Below are 21,502 nucleotides of genomic sequence, written 5' to 3'. Positions count from 1 at the left end.
TCCTGTATGGATACCACAAACTAGATACCCCACCCCAACAACTTGCCAATTACTTAATAGCCCTAGCCAAGACCACTGTATACAAGACATACCTAGCAACGAAGAGCACCCACGAAAAACCACCAGACTACCAACGCATGTACCGTATAAGGCTGCAATTCTGACTAAATCTAGAAATGCACTACAGCATATGGCAAGATGACGTCGAGGCGTTCGAGAGGTACTGGCTACACAAACACATACTTGGAAAAATTGAAGAGGGCTGAATTATACTCAACAAACAGATCTAATACTACTGTATACATCAACTGCACGTAAAATTCAGTACACATTTTAATATATGTTATTTACCATTATTTACATGTTGTGTTGTAAGAATTATTGTCATTGTTAACTACATATTGTTAAATAAAAAATCTATCAAAAGAAAATCTATCTATCTATCTATATAAGTACATTTTAAAGGGTTCTGACGATGCTGTATAACACTCAGAATTATTGGGGTTTGGGTTTTTGTCCATCGTCCGCTATTCTAGAAAACAGAGAGCACAACGTTAGGGAAAATGGATCTGTTGCCGCCCTCAGGAGAAGGGGAGACACCTACTCTGTTCGGTCTTTGAGAAAGAGCTAACATAAGTCACTGGACTGTCAGTCGGCCAGTCTGTCTTGGAATAAATCGCCCATCTGGGGCTTACGACCAGACCTTTATTAATGCCAGACACTTGCAGGTTTGTTAATTTCTCTCAGACGAGAGGACGGGTCTGCCGTTTGCCAGTAGTCACAGTCAGCAGTAATAAGTCTGTTGTCAGCATATACAATTTATATTTTTTTTCTCCCCTTGCTCCCACTTTGGAGCATAGGGCTGATATCTCAGTTTCTTGATCAGGTTACAGACGGTAGGACTCCTTGGACGGGTGATCAGCTCTTCGAAAGACCTCTACCTAAATACAGTACAACACAAACACAGAAAAACGCACAACCACACCAAACATCCATGCCATGAGTGGCATTCGAACCCACGATCCCGGCTTCCGAGAGACTGAAGACAGTATATGCCTTACACCGCTCAACCACCGTGACCGGCACAATTTACATGTCATTAAATGTATATATACAATTTATACAAGGCCACTGTCAGTCCAGGCTCAGTATAGAAAATCATGCCTGTGAATTCTAGTCGCCATTTTGCTCCATGAGATTTAGGACAATTTTTGTGATGGCCAATTTCTCTAACACAGCACCATTAAACTCTCTCATAATCTGCTGTACTATCGTTACTACCATTTTCAACATTTTGTGTAGTGTAACTGTCCAGTTTATGGGATGGTCAATTGATGTTTTATGTTGGTTAGGGTTCTGTGAAATACCTCACTTTCGCCTCACAATTTGAAATTCTCTCCCTGAGACTCGCAGCAAGTGGCTTGGGTCAAGCTTGAAGCCAGCTGCCCATCCGTAAATCAGTCAAGTTAATGCGTAACTCAAGGCCGAGTTCTTTAGGAATTCTAAACTTGACAGGGGAAGTCATAAATTTAGCAGCGTCATTTCCTGCTACCCCAAAATCTCAGTTTGACAGCCATGCAGCAGGTGGCAAATTTCACCCCTAAACTTTACACGCGTGGATATTCGCTTTTCTAATTGGAAGGGAAAGATTAAGCAACCTCCCAGTCTGCCCGGTCCAGCCAATCATAATCTGAAGTGGGAGGTCCTTTGCTCGAATTTTGGGTAACCAGGACAAATATTTACACTTTAGAGCTTGCTTGACGAAAAGGACTCTGAAATTTACATTCACCGGTGGTACGCGTGTTCTGATCCCCGTAAATACACTCTGTGGTGACTATTAACGTGTGTGTTTTAGTAAACATAACGGAAGCCTACATCCACGGATCTGTGAGGTGTGTCAGTACGGTGCAGTTACCACTTATATAGTGCTGACTGAATAATAACTTAAACAGTTAATTGGTGTTGAGTGTGACTTTCCTGAGCCTAATGCCCCACTAATCACCTAAGTCGTGGCCAGTCAACACGGCCTGAGAGGAGTCGAATTTCTCTACCGGAGCTAGTGAAGGTGAACTGTGTACATTAGTGGCTCGAACTTACTGACCTGTTGTTCACAATTTATTTAATTATCGGAGACCAAGCTAATTCGGAGGGAGATAACAGGAAATATGCAGTAAAAATTGTGATAAAGCACAAATATTCATGGAATTAGGATAAAAAGGGAGTTAGATATTTATATTCCAAAGCTAGCCAACAAAACCAAATACATGAGCACCATTGCATGGATAAAAACTGGAAAACTAGTGAAGACATGTAGCGCCTCCCTCTAGTGCCATCTGTGGAGTAAAACCTGAACATTCGAGAATAAAACATTATAGAAACCAATAAGGAATTTGTTCCGTCATGCATATCTTCTCTGTGATTTGGTGACCTCATTGTGTTATCTAGTTTCTAGAATAGCGGACGATGGACATAGTCCAAAAACCCAGTAATTCTGATATATATATACGTATATATTGACTTACTCTCAGCGTCATTAAGTAAAGTTTAAATAAATATATTTTGTGCCTAGAACAGAAACTAAAATGATGTAAATACGAAGAGTACAAAAAACGATTTATTATCTTTGGCTATAAATATAATTCGATACTATAACTTAAAAGCCCTGGATTTAAAAAATAAAGGAATGCATATATAGCATAACAATTATGGAGAATTCACCCTTTTTTTTTTTAATTCCGAAAATCATATGATTTTTATAGAAAGTTCTTTTCGGCATAACATATGCGTTACGTCTTTCTTTACAGCTTATTTTTTATTCTGATTAATATTAAGAGACTTATTGTCGATAAGCCTACAGAAATGCAAAGTGTCTGTCTTTTGTTGTCCATTTTTAACTACACTTAGATTGTATCAACGGACTGTAGTATAGAACGTTTTCATAAAAATGCAGTCAAGTATGAAGAGACAGACATGGCGAAGCTAATGGACCCATTTCTGCAATTATTCGTTGGGAACAGGACAAAAAGTAAGTAAAAGTGGGAGCGAGAGTTTAAAATTTAATGAAATACACGTACCGGTTGTGGCGGCACGATCAGCGCCTGTTTGTGTATGGACTGCGTTCTCTGTCTCGCCATCCGTAAGACATTCGAACAAAGTGGACTGGACATAAGATACGAGTATATGATATTTTTCTTTAAACCTTTTGTTTGAAATATTTTTCGGTCCGATGAATAGTCTATATAGATGCGCGCAGGAAAGTACATAAGTTTCGATGTAAAGCGTTCGTTGCTTTTGTCCGATTTTAATCCAGATTTGAATTTATCGACAACTGACAGTATCGTCAATAACAAATTTGATAAAGATCTGTTCAGCGTTTCTCCAGTTGTTATATGCAGGCATGCAGAAAGGGAGACAAACATGTCGAAATTAATTGGTGTAATGCTGCGCCAAAGATTCTATCTCAAAGATTTTATTTGTGAATACACATAATGTAACTGACGGACTTGTAAAGTAGCAAGTTCAGTTAGTAGTAACAGGCAAGATGATACGTGATGTAAATGTAGGAGTGGTACTGTATTGAACCAAAACTGTGAGGAATGAAAACAGTTGAATTCACCTCAACGTGTGAAGAAAATGCAAAGAAGTTTCTCGATCGTTAGATCATTAAGTGTGTGTTAAACTAAGAACGCGTGAGACTAGAACTCATGAGAAAAACCCGTAAAATGTAAAAATATTTGTATTAAGCCTCAAGTTGTACCATAAGGCACACGAGATGAAATCATCGCATGAGCAGATACATTTTATTGGCAAAAAATTGTTGAAATACGGTTTACAACCATAATATTTTCATCATAATTAATTTTGAAGGCACACCATGCGCAAATAGAACTCAAAAGGGTTGGTGAAGTTTAATAACTTCATCCCTTGTACCGAGGGTCCCACCCTGTTACGACTTTAGACAGTCCTATTGAGGCAGGTCCTGTCCCCTTCTGCAGCATTATAGCGGGGCACCCCTGCGTCTTCGAGGTAAAGATTTTCTATTATCGTACGGCACGAAGCCCCGACCACGTTCGAAAATACAGACATTGGCGAGTGTAATTTGCTCACCGCAACTAGAACAAACTGAGTTTCTTAATTCAGGCAGAACGCTCATTAATAGGTCCATAAAATGGGCAAAACTGACAGTTGTTTAGCTGGTGAAGAAATTCTGCATGTTTTATTGAACTCGAAGGTCCATTACTACATTCACAAAAGCGTAACCTTATCCAACCCACACACACACACACACACACACACACTCCTTACGAAAATCCCATTCTATATTAGCTTCACATGTATTCCTAGACCTGGCAAGTGATCCCTACAGGGTTTCCCACACGCAGTTTCTAAGTTAAGCAAGTGGAAAGTTTCATTCACGTAGATTCTAGGCGCTACAGCCCGTGCAAATTGGTTTACATAACAGTAAATTAACAAAATTATGTCTCATGAACGTAAATATTTTTAACGAGGTCTCCATGAATAGTGTGACATACAGACCCACTGCTAGGGAACGCCTCTGTAAAGAAGCTCGCAAGAATACGCAGGCAAAAATCGGACAACTTCTGTTTCTGTGCAACGGCGCTGTAAATACAACAATAGAACTAGTGTCGCAAGAGGTGTTTTCTATGTGGTTCGAATACAAGCGCTGCTAGGCAAAGGAATTGTTTCCTGCGCTGTGGTCCTAAGCGAGGCCTTATAAATAGAAGCCAGTAATAATTGACTGTCCCTTACCCGTGTGGAGGCGGGGTCGAATACTTCCACCGTGACCTTGAGAGTAGTACGAGGCGACGGAAAGGGTAGTCTCAAATCTGAGATAGTAAAATATGACCGCGAGTCCCAAGGGACTCGGACCCGAGAAATACTGCGCTGGCAAGGACCAGCAGCATATACAAAGGAAGACCAATCCTATCATCAGAGAGAGCGCCCCACAAAAACAGGAACGCAACTGTCAAACAGTAATAAAATCTGGTCATGAACCCCAGGAGGGTGCTCGATAGCAAGACTCACTGACTGACTGACCGTCAGGCGCAATGTGACTTTGACTTTGACTTGAATTGTTCGTCCCCACCCTTGTGAGAGGTGTCAGATAGAAAATGAAACAGCCACACATGTTCTGTGTGAATGTGAGGCTTTAGCGTCTTTAAGACTACGTCACTTGGGTCAGTACTTTATGGAACCAAGTGACTATTTCGACGCCCCCACGTCCAAAATCCTGCGCTTCATCCGAAGCGTGGGGTTGCTGAGGGAATAATTAAAAAAAGGGAAGCACAATGGTCCACTGAGGTCTAAGTGCAAGGGCCGAGCACGCCTACCCTTTCATACATACATACATACATACGTACATACTGACTGACTGACTGGCTGACCGTCAGTCTCAATGTGACTTTGACTTTGACTTGACGAGAGTGTACCCTGTGTGGAGGCGGAGTCGAATACTTTCACCGTGACCCTGCAAGTCGTAGGAGGCGACGAAAATGAAAGTCTCATATCTGAGACAGTAAAGCGTGGTTGCGAGTCCTAAGGGACTCGGACCCGAGAAAGACTGCGCTGGTAAGGGTTAGCAGCATATACAAAAGACAGACCCGTCCTCTCGTCAGAGAGGACGTTCCTCAAAAACAAGATCGTAACTCTCAATTAGTATTAAATGTCTGGTCGCAAGCCCCAGATTGGTGCTTTATGCCAAGACAGACTGGCCGACTGACCGTCGGTCGTAAAATGAGACCCAGACTCAGACCAGACAGTTGAGAGTTGAGTTCTAGAAGTTGCCGTGATGAGTTCAGTTTGTAGCTGACCTTAGAAAAGTTGCCGGCCTTCAGGTAGCTCTGAGGGAACACAAGACTTCACCGAGATTAGCGGTGCAAGAAGTAACTAGAACAGCGCTGTAAGAAACGTCTGACGACATTATCAGTGGACGATAATTGTACTTGGAAGTGTAGAGAAGATCGGCCAATAAACTTATTCGTTAAATCCGAGACCTGCGTGAATTTATTTGTCGCGTTACATAGGCAACACGTGACAGTATTATAGCCATGTGGTATAAATACCTCACGGATTTGAAGCGCGAATTTTTAAAATTCAGACATAATTATAACAATATACTTGTATGTTGTATGATGGAGAGGCAGTAAATTGGTCATGAATGAATATAAATCATAAAACATGTTATATTCGAACCCCCTCCCCCCCCAAAAAACATTAATTTCTTGACATATTCTCCACCAACATTAATACACTTGTCCCGTCACTTTATCAGTGCGTCGAAACCCGCAGCATAGAAGTCTCTTGGCTATTGTCTCAGCCATTTCCGCGCCTCCGTTTCGTCATCTGAGACTTTCGAATGTCCTTGTGAGAATACCTCGACCCAGCTGTTGAACCGCTTTACGTGGGAAACACTTCCCACCGTAAACAGAAAACATTTCTTCTTCTATCCTTTGCATTGTGTTCATTTGTCGAAAAAAAAAGGACGCACAACAGAGCGCTGCTCGGTAAGACACTCCTCAAGCACAGTTACCATTTTGACTACTGAAACCAGTTTCTGATCATGGGCATGTGCGTCTGCTATCTAGAATGTCATGAACGGTCATGAAACTGGACTGTGCTGCTACCTAGTGATGCACATAGAAAAACCATTACGTCCATTACAGTTGTTTTACTTCCATTTGTGACCTATTTACTGACTCTACATCGTGACGTGAGAAAGTGAATATTAACTTAAACGCAATAAATGTTACGAGTGAATGGTGTTCTGTGGCCTCCAGCATGTAATTGTCTCGTGGTCACATACTGATTTTCTATGGTGCTTACTGCCTCTCCTTTCGTAAAGAAGAAAAAGGCAACTCGGAGGACCTTACCACGGAGTAACCGCCGAGGCTGACCCTCTCTCACTCTCGCTCATGGAGCTGAGCTCTGCTTAAGGAGCCGTGAATTGTGCAGCTACACAAGAATTTCCCAGTATTTTATCGAGCCCGAAGGTTCATTATCGTGTTCACAAGAGCCATCCATTGGTCCCTATCCTAAGCCAGATGAATCTACACAAACCATCCTAACCTATCTCCCTAAGATTCATTTAATATTGTTCACCCACCTACGTCTTGTTCTTCCTAGTGGTCTCTTTCCTTACGGCTTTCGCACAAATACCCGATATACAATCTTCTTGTCCCATTCGTGCTACATGCCCTGCCCATTTCAACCTCTTTGACTTGATAATTCTAATTATACTTGGAGAAGCGTATAAATTATGAGGCATATCTGACAGATTTGCTATTAGTTCAATATCCTTCCTTCTATCATTCACCAGCAAGAACATGAAAGAAACAATATAAAATTTCGTGACAGTAGTTTATTAATATGAATATTGACTTCTTGAACACTATCCATCATCACATTTTAACGTTCAAAACGTTAATTTACGAAGGTACAAATGGAATGAAACCGTTAGTAATACGTACGTATTACGTAAGTATTGTTACGTAAGTAACAGAATTTGTAGGCTGGGGTGGCTGTGTCTTTGGTGGGGACGTATCATAGACCAGGGATGCGTTGAGACACGGCTTTGGAGCACCTCCTCGTGGTCCCGCTCATACGAGGACCTTCCACTAAAAGTACGAAGGAACTGTTGAAGTTAAACAGGAACCAGCTACGATGGGTGGTAGGACTACTTACAGGACACTGTCACCTCAACTGAACACTTGCGGTTGTAGTCCTTGTGTAACATCCACTCTGATGAGAAGATATCAGTACAGGCTTTGTAAAGCAGATCATGTCTTTCTTACATATCTTATGCTACAACGGCAACCATGCATACTGTGGGATTTTGCATAGGCTTATATATTGTAGCGTATAGACCCACTGCTAAGCAGTGACTCTGTAAACAACGGCCGTTGCTAGGTAACGCTCGCAATATACACGCAAGCAACAAAAGAACAAAGTTGATGCAACCCGTTTATAAGCAATGGATCGATAAAAACGCATCTACAACAATGTGGGTATTGTTGGAAACGGTGTTTTCTGTTTGGTCCGTGCAAAGTGGTTATAAGGAAGATAATTTTGGCTATACAGTTTCACCCGTGTGACGGCGGGGTCGAATACCTCCACCGTGACCCTGCGAGTCGTAGGAGGCGACGAAAAATGAAGTCTCAAATTTGAGGCAGTAAAATGCGTATGGTCAGGAGTCCAAAGGGACTCGGACCCGAGAAAGACTGCGCTGGCTAGGACCAACAGCATATACAAAAGACAAACCCTTCCTTTCGTCAGAGAGGGCGCCCACAAAAAAGATCATAGCTGTCAAACAGTAATAAATATCTGGTCATGAGCTCCAGGAGGGTGCTCGACACCAAGACTTACTGACTGACTGGCCGTCAGGCGCAATGTGACTTTGACTTTGATTATAGAGTTTAGTTGAGTGAAGTGACGTGAAGTAGCTGGTTGGTGAGTGAGAGAGTTCAATTTTCAGTTCAGCTGGAAGTCAGCCTGTGAAGAGAAGATTAGGAGTGAAATGGCCGCCTGCCTGGGACCGAGTTCAGTTGTCAGTTGAGAGTTCAGGTGTGGAGTGTTAACCAGGGGGCAACGACGTGACCATGGAAGCCGAAGAGTCTACATTGTTAAAATTCGTTACCGGGAAACGTTTAGTGAAAAATACTGAAGAAAAACAGCCGTTGTTGAGAGCAATTGCCAAGCAATGGCTAGTGAAAGCAGTCTGAGCGATTTATAGTGTGGAAATCAGAAATATTGTTATAATTACTTGCACTTCCGAATTGTGTATGTAAGTGGTCAATAAATTCTAAATCCAATCCATACCTCGTCTATAGTCACACACCCCTAAACTACGCCACAGTAGGTAGAAGTTGTGTACAAATGCCCGTCTTCGTAATAATTGTCATGTATGAAATGAAACATCACTTTAAGTCTAGCCCTCCAGGTAAATTCCGAGAAATAAAGTCACACGTTTGTGGCGAAACAGCCGCCAAGTGATTACGACCATTATTTCAGATTTATGCGCTGTCTAGACAGAGAAGCCAAGCAAATGAGTGCGGTGAATGCCTTAAAGAGGCTAGTCCATTTGCGACACAGCACCTGTGTGTATGGACACAGTCTACAGCATTTGTGATAATATTCAAGCGAAGAGAAGTTAATTTAGTGTAAAAGACGTGCCTCATGCAGTGAAAATAATGTGTATGAGAGACAAAAGGTGCTGTCTTCTGGATTGTAACGGCGTGTAGTTTAGAGATATCTTCAGTGTTTAGCAAAGCGACAAACTCAGCTTACTTTTCCTCTGGAATCTAGAGTCTGGAGTCTAGACTACGTGGTGTCACTGACAGTTTTTTAAAATAAATTTTGTTGGTTATTTTGGGACAAATTTTGACCACTACAAGGAGCAAGAAGAATAAGAAGGAGAAGAACTCAGCTTGTCATATACTTCTGCCGGTTTCTTGCGTGGCTTACGCTTCGAGCCTGATGACGGAGGCTATGCGCTTCTCTGAAAGGTCGACTGTCTCCGAGTTACACGACGTTTCGACCAAGAAGACTGTACTTCTCACAATCACCCCTGTGAGAATCTCAAATTCATCATTTAAGTATCAGACATATTATTTCGCTTAAATACATGTCGCATTTTTAATATCAGTCACCATTTCATTCACATTGTCTTCGAGGTTGGGACTTTCCATTTACTGCGCATGTGTACATGTAACTAGTGCTCTCTTTCGGATGCATGACGTACCACAACCGTCTTCTACACTGAATGGTTCTGCAAGAAGTTCATCATAATTAAGACACGATGCTGGCTTTTCACACTTGAAGTTCAACACAGTATTTTAGATATATTAAATTTGTCTTTGTACGAAAGTTTCAAAACTATCCCCTCCAAACAATTTATCGTATTTAACACTGGCACATTTCTGTATTAAAAATGAAAGACTGAATTTCATCATGCATTATTTCTATTTTAATTTACAAATAGGAGTAACTTTACATTTCAAAATATCTGAACCTGTTTCGATTTCGACGGCCTCTGTGACATACAAACCGTAGAGCAGATCGGAATTGCACACAGCTCGAACCACTGCAAAGTTTTCTTCTATGAAAAGTAATTCGTTCGAAATTAGCCACACATGTTGCACGCTTCTCCGACTGGACCATACGCACCGCACTGCAATGCTGACAATACTGATTTGTTTGCTTAAGTTTTTTATCTCTTCTATGATATATTTTTCTTCTGGAGCAACGCAAAACATACGGTACTTTGTATTTTATAGAGGTTAAGCCATTAATCAGTAAACAAAACATAAAGAGATAACTGCCTTCCCCCCCTTCGCCGACCGCTGACGTAAACAGGCTTGCCATACGTCGAGAAATAAGAATTTATCAGTTCCTTGAACATACTTTTGTAACGACGGTAATAACTGTAATAATTGCAAGCCCAGTTAAATGTAGAAACATTTAATTTTAAATTACACGTTCTCTTCACACGTCACTGTTCTCTTTGCCTGACAACAAGACCGTCATGAAACAGGAAAATTACTATCGCAGCATAAGCTGAGTTGCAATTTGCAGGGAAGAAGCGAGGGCGAATCAGCAAGGAGGAAGACAGAAGAAGTGACAAATGATGAATGGGTAGGCAGGAGAGGGGAACAGACGGTATAGGGTAATTTGCTGTTTTTGATGCAGGTAAATTGCAGGGGTATCCTTACTAAATCTTTAGATTTTTGGAAATTAGTTGACATGTGTAATCCCTATTATAATAGATACGGAGTCATGGCTTCGGTTTTTCTAGATCTTACACTTTCGGTAGAACTCCTCGGGCGGGTGATCAGCTCGTCGCAAGGCCTCTACCTGTACACGAACACAGAAAATCGCACACACACACAAACGAAACATCCATGTCCTGAGTGGGATTCGAACCCACGATCCCGGTTTCCAAGCGAGAGAAGACAGTACATGCCTTAGACCGCTCGGCTACCGTGACCGGCCATTTCTGGTATTAGAATGATGAATATTTTTTGTATTGGACGTGCTTAACTATGTACCTTGGCGGACAGCCGTCAGTTGGCGGTAAATGTGCTGTTTTCCGGGCTACGTTTGCAGTTTTTAATGTGACCATGTTCGTTTCCAAACCTTGTATAGGAATAAGAAATTGTTTTGAAGCCATATTTCATTTTGGAATGATTAATTGAATCTTCAGCGTGAATAGTGCAACGTCATTGTACGATCTGTGAGCTGTCTGCACAGTCCCTTAGAAAAAGGGATATAGGTGAGTTGTGAGACCTATGGCGTTCCCGGTGGTGAATACGAATATTAAAGTCTCCTGTGACCTGACGTCATTCAGTTTGGATGATGGGAACTCATCTAGGTTTCAAATTTGTTGCATGAAATTCGTTAACCAGAGGGAACGTGTTATTAGCGATTGTTTGCGCGATATCGAGTCGTGTTATCTAAACATTACGATAAGAACAAACCAATATGCTGAAGTACGAGATAGTACTTTGTAGGGGCAAGGGCACACCAATGAAATTGGCACCCGCAACGCAACCGCTATATCCGAGAATTGTTATCAGCCTGAGTTGAACACATGTGACTTCATCAGGTATCTTATTTCTTGCTAAACTTGTTGCACTATATATCAAATTTCCTTTCGCCTGTAAAAGCGATAGTTCCTGATTAAAACAAAGTGACCTTAATTATAACAAATTAATTAACATCCCAATCAGTGGCGTGCGGTACTATTTTTGGTAAGGGAAGCAGTGGTATCTAATAAACGAACTGATAGCAATCAACTCACCAAAATTTACGTCACTTGTTGAGTCAATAAGGTCGTTTTGTATTCTGTTCGATAAACCTGTAAATACTGTACTGTTCTCAAGGTGAGCATTGAGTTTATGATCGTATTTCCTCAACAAGTGAACTAATTCCACACAATTACGTCGGTCGATAGAATCCACGCTTTGGTCATGATGATGGAGGCCAAGTTGCCACTTTCCTAAATGGCAGATGATATCAATCAAGCGTTACATTATTTCTCTATGTAGTATCGGCAGGCGCTTTTGATTGTCAAGTTGACAGTCAAGTCGAGATTTCCCGAACATAACAAGTTGCACTGTTGAAATAATATGAGTCTGAGAGTTCTCATGACGTTTCAGTGCTTTATGAAGGTTGTTGATATCACCAAACCCAGTCTTGTTACATACATTTTTTTCATTCAGAAACAATTTTCCTATATTACGGCAACTGGATAGCCATTCTGTTTTTTAATACTGTTCCAAATAAAATTTCCTCACACATAATTTGGTTTGTGCTTTAAATTCTGGCATCTCTGATGTCGGTCGTCCTCTTTCTATAATTATTTTCCTTTCAGAAAAGTCCCTACTATTAAACCCCAGTTTTAAAAGGCTTTCGACTGCACAGTCGCAGTCGCGTTGTCTGCCAGCATTCGTTTTAGCTGTGGCCTGTGCGTGTAGTCTACTCACTCCCCTGCCCATCTTACCGCAATATCAGACTTGCTTCCCTTAAACGCGGATAGCTTCTTTCTGATACGTCAAAATACGATCACAAATACAATCTTACGCCATCTAAATATGAACTTAACAATATTTTAATAAAACTTAATGTTACTATAACACCCAACAAGACTGAAATCACACATAAACAGTTAATTTTCACATAACCATCGAAAGAACACATTCCTTAGCTGGTCTAGCCAGCAAACCGAAATTTGCTTCCGTTGCCCACTTCGGATGGGACGAATTCGTACGGAGATTAACGAAGGAAACTTGGTCCGTCCCACCAAGCAGAGGAAGGGAGGAGGAGGGGGCACGTGGCCTTGAGCAGGAACACGGGCTAAATGACAATATTCAAATCCTTATTATTCAAATTGAATTATTTATATGTGACTTCTTTTCGTTTCTTAACTACGGATGCAATGCTTCCCTTGCTTCCATGCACGGCATGCCACTGATCCCAATGTTCAGTGTGCGCCTGCTAATCTGGAAACTAATTGCCTGCCTGAAATCGGTGACTTTTCTCTGAAATTGTGGTTGCGTTGCAGTTGCCAGTTTTTTTGGTGTGACCTCGCCCTAACTGTTCCGATACTGGGAAACCTGACTGCACAAATCTCATTATTTTGTGTATAAACTTTATGCAATTTCCGTGAACCTCACAAGGCGGTAAAGTTAGTAATATTTTTTGCAGAACGCAGTGTGGAATGAGGTAAGAATTTTTGTTTGCTCATCAATTATAATCAATACATGGAAATCTAAGTTGGACGCTGTCGCGGAATTAAATAAGTTAGGAAATATATGCATAGTGTAACAAATCTGGTGCGTTCGCTGACTTTGAAATGTGTAAAACCTGAGGAAAACGCACATAGGGTGAAAGACATTTTTAATTTTTCTCTACAACTTTTGTTCGCAATATTTTTCTCCGCACTACGTAAGCGTATTTAGACAATTATGCGAGCAGATATGCGGGCACATGTTCATGTATTCGGAATTTAAAAAAATCTTAATTATGTCGCTATATTTTAATATAGGTCTCCAGTATGAAATTGTGCAAAGACCCGTTCAATCGTTGATATCTGCAGACAGACAGACAGAAAAGCAGGCTTGGTGAAGCCAAGCGGCGCAGTTTTAGAGCAGGGAAAAATGCTTTCATGTGGTACACAGTTTTCGATGTTTTTAAACGTTTCATCCCGTTTGGTTTCTTTTGCAAGTTGCAAATAACCAAAAGACAATATAATTATGTCTTATTAACTACATGTTTCGACCGTCTCTTGGGCATCATCAGGTGAAACACACATGAATGCAAGATGAAAATTATTATGTATGGTCTGCAGTGCAAATATAGCATAAAATTCCAAGCGAAAATTTGTTAGCAACGTATAATAAAAGGTGAGGAATTATAAACACAACATAGAACAAGAAGTTCTGGGAAGAATTATTCGCCAAATTCCTTTTATACGACACACACCTAACAGAAAATAACGCGTACATTTCTTTTGCCGAGCCCTTGCCTAACAGTGTTATTGGGGATACACGTAAAGACACGCAGGGCTTCACAAATAAAGCCAAACTCTGTATCTGTGCAAATCCGTGTGTGGAATTCCGAGGTTACCTATGGAGGATATGGCAAGGTACGTTTTCTCCTCTCGTCATTCAGCCTTCTATCCAATGGGTACCGGGGTCTCTTTTCCAGTGGGTAAAGCTGTCAGAGCTAGAAGCTGACTACTCTTCTCCAACTAGTTCTGAGGCCAAAAATACGTATATCTGTATATCCATTACCCCATAGGCCTTCATGGCGTAGTGCTTAATTAGTTAAGCATAGGGACAGCTTTACCTTTTACCTACTTTTATTCTTAAAAGTATTGTTTGTCACAAAAATTTTTTGTAAAGAGCTTTACACGTATTTCCAGACCATGATCTCACTCACTCATGGAGCTGAGACCTTCTTGACATGCTGCTAGTTGTGCAGCCACTCAAGAACTTCAAAGCATTTTATGGAACCCGAAGGTTCATTACCGTGTTCACAAGAGCCCCCCACCGGTCCCTATACTGAGCCCGATCAATCCAATCCATACCATACCATGCTATCTCTCATGATCTACAAAACACAATTAATATTTATACCCACCGACTGACATAGAATCGTTTGAGTGTGTTCTAATTTATACAAGGAACACTCAGGTATCAGTGATGCCTTGAATTACACAGAGGACGAGTGTGATGCCTGTCACTACTCATTAATTTAGAAATCAAGCGAAAGAGTTTCAATTAAAGAACACAGACAGATACACGCGCCATACTTAACTTGGATGAATTCAATATACTCGTATATCACAATAAAGTGACGAGTAACAGGTCAAAACGATTTCTAGAATTATATACATACATACATACATACATACACGGAGGTCTATATATTGTCACGTGTATGTGTGACTATTGCATGGTTTGGATTTATTAAGAACTTATACACACCACTCGGAACTACGGGCAGTTATAGGACTATTGCTGATTCCCAACTACAAATCACCAGACCACCCTAAGTCTTCTAAGTTTCACTAGTCGTATCCTGGCAACGGATTTCAGCAAAGTAATTATACCAGTCTCATTCTAGTCCTTAAATCACACTCTCACTTTCAACTGACTCATTGATCACCCTCTCAATCATAGACTGCTGTCTCCGGAGACTCCATCAATTATTCTAATTCTGCTGGCCTTGGATCCTTTTTATATATCCTCGGGGCGGTTCCAATAGAAAACACCGTTTCATCGTTATAGCTCAACAATACTTTGATTGTTGCTTGCTCATTCTTTACAGCGGGAACCTATTTATCGAGTCGTTGCCTAGCAATGAACGTCTACTCTGGCTCAGCAATTCCGGCTTCCAGGAGTCATGCCATAATATGACGGTCCTAGATGTTCAATTATATGTTGTGGACAAGAACACTAACGTAAAAATTGATTTCATATTTCAGAGAAACTGTACCACGAATGTGAACATCGGCATATTCGCTGTAATGCGGCATGTAAAGAAATTTGGAACAACGAAATGCCAGCTGGATAACGACTCGTCCTCTGATCACTGTTCAGTAGCGTACGGCTCGATAATCTTATCACGGTGATGACAGCCTTTTGTAGCTGAACATCCGGAAATTGAACAGGCGTCAACTGACCAGCAGCTTGTGTCTCTATTTGCTACAGGGCTCATGACCATCATGGGCGCTGCTATTTTTAAATACATGGATATTCAAAAAATGCCTAGGCAATGTCCATCCGGCCCTCTTATGCACATCGTATTCTATTATAGCCGTCACCCAGCGATTTGTCAACATCTCTTTCAACTTAGCTCTAAGGATTACTATTAATATTTTGTATATTTACTTCTTTTTTTTTTAAACTAATTTAGCAATTTTGTTTATGAAGTAACAGACGCCTTTGACAAAACTTTTTTCCTCTACCCTTAAGAGCTCTGTAACTGACTTTGGGTATTCTTTTTTACGTTTCTCAGACAAAATGTCCATCCTTGTTGCCCGTTGGTCCCCGTACAGTTTGCATTCGGCCGTGGACACATCTTGTGTATGCAGGTCGCAGTGTGTTTGGAACTCTCGCGCTGGCCGCCAGTCACCTCTGGTAAATATTCCAATTCGGCGCTGTTTGCTTCTTATCTTATTTAGTGTCACGGCTTCGACAGCAAACGTTAAATATGGCCGAATGACACTAGAATGTGATGATATCGAAGGGGCAGCAACATGAGAGCGGGATTCACGTGTGGCGTTACCCAGGTACTCATTAACAGTACAAGAGTCTAATCCTGAGATCTGTGAGGAATGCAGGAGGTCGGAACCATCAAGAACACGGCAGCAGCATGAATCAGTAACTACTACCTGAGCCAACACATTAATTACCTACTCTAGTATTGGCTGTGTGAGCTCAAGGTCACTATCTTCGCCAGACGTAATATTATTGTACTCAGCGTCAGTTTCACTGATGAAATGATGCTTTGCACTGTACAGATATAAACACAATTGCTTTGGTTCGGTTCAGCTGAGCACTACACAAGTACTTGAGTGGTCAGTATGTCATGACCTGATGCTAAACGGTAGATATATCTATTTCCGGCCCTCCTCTTGTCCTTCCTTTCCTCCCTGGACCCGCTTCTGCATCGCGCAAGTGTCAAGATTAGGATCTCTGTTAGTAAACAGTTGCCTAACCTGTTCGGCTTTCGTTCTTCCGTTGAGCATAGCGACTGGGAGTTGTAGGGCGATTCTAAGTGACACGTAACCTTACTTCGTGGTACCGCACTCTTGACTTTCGCCACAAAATTAGGTATGTACTTCACAATTAGTTTCAACAGTTACCCATAAATGGCCACATGATGTATTCATCCACAGAAAGCGGAAGCGCTAGCAATTGGTTTAACACTAGAAATCATCGAAAAAATGAATTCGGAGCAGAATTTTTTTATTTTCTTGGACTCGGAAAGGGTACTAAGAGGAATTAATAACACATCTACAGTGAACACCTTATCGCATATTAATCGGGTGTTTTAAGATAAAATAGAGACATCGGAATCGCCAGGGAACAAATCCAGTTTTACTGGATCCCTGGGGGCTGCGGGGTGGAAGTTAATGAGCGTGTAACCGATTACTCCTTTGTAGTAATATGCTTCGTCCAATTTATATACACATCTAATTTCTTTTATATAACTTGTAATTTTTATATATAAAGTATGTAAATTGAAGGAATTGCGTGCATCATCACGCGTTATACGCTACAAGGCATACAGTAAGTGGCGTGATGTTACAGCAAATTTATAGTCCAGGGGCTCCCCTTTGTGGCTGCAACACGTGATGTAAGCCCCAAGAACATAGCCAGGGGCTTCACAGAGGTAGTTGCCAATGTATGACCAATGAAAAACGCCCGTTACTGTATGATGTCATGCCTAGCGGCAGGAGGTGGTGACGCAATTCTTTGTTCAAAGACAGACAAAGCCTGATGCTTGAAATGTTGAGACGCGCGATCGCGTTGTTCCGCAAATGGAGAACAAAGGACTACATATAGTCCTAAATACAAAAGTAACAACGATGTAATCCTTCAATTAAATAAAGTGTATGTGTTGTGAAGTTGTCCCGAGTTTTGTTTGACCGCCTTCGTTGAAGCCAAGACCCACTTGACGGCCCAGGTGATAGTATCATGTTCCCGACTGGGTGGCGCCCAATACAACTACGAAGGTGGGACTACGTCAACGACCGCTTCGCGGAGTCGCTAAAAGGACGATCCACAGCGAGCAGCTGCTTCCACCTAAACCCTTCACGTTGAGCGGCTGCGGCCAACTTTATCCTATCCGTGACGACAGTGCGCCTACGAAAGCTTTCCGGCCACAAGAGGGCCAACTCGGAGGTCATACAAGCAGTCAAAGAACTTAGAGGTAGTCAACTACTATTACCAGTGGCAGATCTTAATACCCAGTGGGAAAAAAAGGCAAAGAGGAGTTTCAAAATTCCTGTCAGAACACGGAAAGGGACAGAGGAGAAAGCTACTTTGAAAGGTGCTACAGGAAAGCCTCGTCTCCGTGGTTCCAACAGATAAAAATGAACCGCCTGCCTTCGTGTCAATAAACCGTGTGAGAGCAGTTCACTCCAGTCTTAAAGCAAGCTTAAAGAGATTTAGCATAGTGTTCACAGCCGAATGCGAATGTGTTTATGGGCTGCAAACGGAGGAACATATCTTCTGGAACTGCAAACTGTACGAGGACAAACGGGCAACAGTGATGAACATTTTGTCTGAGAACAGCAAAAAGCATTACCCAAAATCAGTTACAGAGCTCTTAAGGCTAGAAGAAAAAAGAAAGATACTTCATAAGCAAAATTCCTAAATTTATTTTTAAAAAGAAAATTAATTAAATGTATAAAATATTAATAGTATAATCTAAGAGTTGAGAGAGATATTGAAAAATCTCGGGGCTACCGCCATGATCGAATAAAATGTTTCTAAGAATGTGCTACAGAGGGCCGGATGGGCATTGCCTATGCCTCTTTTGTATATAGATTTATTTTTCCAAAATAAGAAAGAGAACTATAACAACTATTAAACTAAATGAAAATCTCGTTGTAAACTTGGAGTTTCATACCACTGTTCGCCACGCGGAAGTTGCTGTAAAGTTATCGTCAACAAATTTCGGCTAAGGACTATACTGGTCACGATGTCAAAATTACTGTTTCTTTTTTAACTTTGGCCATCGTCCTGTATTCTAAAAACCAAAGAATTCAACGTTTGGGAAACTGGATCTGTTTCCGCTCCTAATGTGGGAGGTGGAGAGACGTATTACGTTCGGTCCCTTTGAAAGAGCTAACCTCAATCATTGAGTGATTCTGGGTGTATACATCGTCGTCAGAGCCTTTTAGAATCTGCAAGGGACGATGTGTCTAAAGCTTTGAGCTTTGTACTGTACCGTTCTCTACTATAAAGTTCGTACGTTTTGTCATGCAACACCTCCGTATGAACTTGAACAGGTTTCAACTTGAAAACGGGTTCTTACGAGCCAGCTCTGTGACAGCTGGACTGAATTATGACGCTAACATTGTTCCACAGGACATGTCCTACGCGCGTTTCTTTTCGTTTAGTTTCTAGATCAGGTATTGGTCTGGCCATATTTATTTAAGCAACCTACAATCGTCGATGACTACAGTTGGACTGACTTATCACTTAATCAGTCTCACTTAATTGGAATACTTTGTCCCACAGCCTGTACATACTTAAGTAACTCAATGCAGCAGAATGCGGCCTCAGGAAACTTGTAATTGCCCACAGTAGCTTATATAAAAAATAAAAAAACCCGGCCTTTTATGGCCCCCGAAAGTTCGTTACCATATTCATAAGAGCCTATCCTACGCTAATAGACAATTAAGTCAAATTCTCGTCTTTACTCTATCTTAATATCATCTAATCTACGCTCAGATCTCTCAAATGTTGTTGTTCCATCAGGTTTCACAATTAAAATTCTGAATAAATTTCTCATTAAGTCCATGCATATTGCATTGCTTTCTCCTTGATTTCGTTACTCTAACTCCATGGAACTGAGCCCTTCTTGAGAAGTCGCGAGTCACTAGGCTATTCAATAATTTCCCAATATTTTATGGAACATGAAGGTTCATTACGTTGTTCACAAGACCCCCCCAATGGTCTCTATCCTCAGTCAGATAAATCCAATCCATCCCACCTCATCCTCTCTCTAAGATCTATTTTAATATTATCCTCCCACCTACGCCTTGGTTTTCTAATGGTTTCTTTCCTTCTGGGTTTCCCACAAATATCCTATATACATTCCTCTTCTCTCAATTCGTGCTATATGCCTTGTTCATCTTATCCTCCTTGACTTGATCATTCCTCATTATGCAGTTTTCTCCAATCACCTGTCACTTCATCTCTCTTCGGTTCAAATAATCGCCTCGGTGATTTCGTTACTCTAATGATATTTGTTGCGTCCTTACAAAGTGTGCAGCTGCACACCCTCGTACTGCTCTTCCTTTTGGCTCACATCTCGCACATTTTGATAATCGTAACGTTGCACCTGGAAGAGAATTCTTCCTCCATTTTCTCTTCCTTTCGCAGAAATCCTCAGTCCGTACTCCAGGGACTCGATTTCGAGAGCGGAAATAGTAAATTTTCTCTGAACACAAAATTCACACGAAAATGAATAACATAACTGAAAGGTAAAATTGTCGCTAAGCACCATGCCATGAAGGTGTAGGGGAGTGCGGAGATAGAGATCAAACATGACTGTGAGTGGTCAGCTTCACGCTTGGAGAACCCGCCCCACATTACCGACTGTCCAAACCCCGGGTGTCCAGCCCTTAGCCCGTCGCCATATCGACTGAGATATGGCAGCTTGACTCGTCCACTTTTTTCCGTTTCTATTGCAACATAAACTTTTATTTTAAAATGTAATTACAATCACATTGCTTTGCTGTTGCGACATGTTTCGGCCTACAAGGCCGTCCTCAGGGCAACCGTTAATTGATTGAAACCGCCGCTCTTTATCAGCTCATATGTCAACATTGTCACGTGTTACGGTGACTATAGGGGAGTTCAGATTGGTAATTGGATTTGTTGACCGCTTACAGCTCGTAACTATAATTATAACGCTGTTACTGATTTTCACACTACAAAACACTCTACGCTACTCCCTTCAGTCTATCTCCAATAGTCTTCGAGGATCTATAACACGGGAACTACGTAATAAATGTCTCCCTAAATCACACACTTCAAACACCACTGCACTACAGCACACATAAAGTCTTCAAACCACACGTTAAATCTTCACAGGCTGACTTCTTGTACTCATCTGCACTCCTCGAGCCTACTGCTTCCGTGTTTGCGTGTTTCTGCCGCTACTACCATTCGTAACTGCCCTGAACGAATTCTGTCACTTACTTACATAAACGCGGAATTGATATGAACTTAAAGTAAGCACATATCACGTGATCACTATCCAGCCAGTCTATTGGCACGTCGATCGGGTCTACAGAGATAGAGCTTCCGCTATTGTTGCGTGTTGGACCGTGTTTACAGAGCTGTTGCCTGGTAACGCGTTGATCAAATCCGTTACTTCTGACACCAATTGTCACGTGTTGGGTATATGTCATGCGACAAATAACTTCACGCCGTCTTGGATATAGCGAATTTATTGAACAGTCGCTCTTACAGTTACACCACTATTGCCATTTGCAGTATCACAATTACTTCTCCTGCTGGAGTCATTGCCATTCACTCGATACAACTCGACTCGTAGCTGCTGGACTTCAACTCATACTGAATACTAGTAACTCTCTCTCTCTGTCTCTCTCCCTAGTACCTGGCTCAATACTCACTACTCCCGAATCAAAAGTCAAAGTCACATTGCGATGACGGTCATTCAGTCAGTAAGTCTTGGTGTTGAGACCCATCTTGGGCTCCTTTTTCTTTCCTTGGCA

General features: G+C 41.4%; 1 protein-coding gene across 3 annotated transcripts in view; it reads right to left on the bottom strand.

Moving 5' to 3' along the window:
- Positions 1-21,502, bottom strand: part of LOC111861846 (insulin-like peptide receptor) — a 122,841-nt gene that overhangs the window by 32,026 nt on the left and 69,313 nt on the right. The window contains exon 1 of one of the 3 annotated variants that reach the window (XM_023846758.2): positions 10,028-10,241. The exons of 1 other annotated variant lie outside the window; for it this stretch is intronic. The gene's annotated coding sequence lies outside the window, so the exon portion shown is untranslated. Of the gene's footprint in view, positions 1-9,303; positions 9,319-10,027; positions 10,242-21,502 lie in introns of those variants that run through there. One more of the 3 variants, XM_033750471.1, reaches the window with a different exon arrangement.

This window comes from Cryptotermes secundus, unplaced genomic scaffold (assembly GCF_002891405.2).
Source record: "Cryptotermes secundus unplaced genomic scaffold, Csec_1.0 scaffold933, whole genome shotgun sequence".
In the NCBI taxonomy this organism is placed as follows: domain Eukaryota; kingdom Metazoa; phylum Arthropoda; class Insecta; order Blattodea; family Kalotermitidae; genus Cryptotermes; species Cryptotermes secundus.
This window is presented reverse-complemented; position numbering and strand designations above follow the sequence as displayed.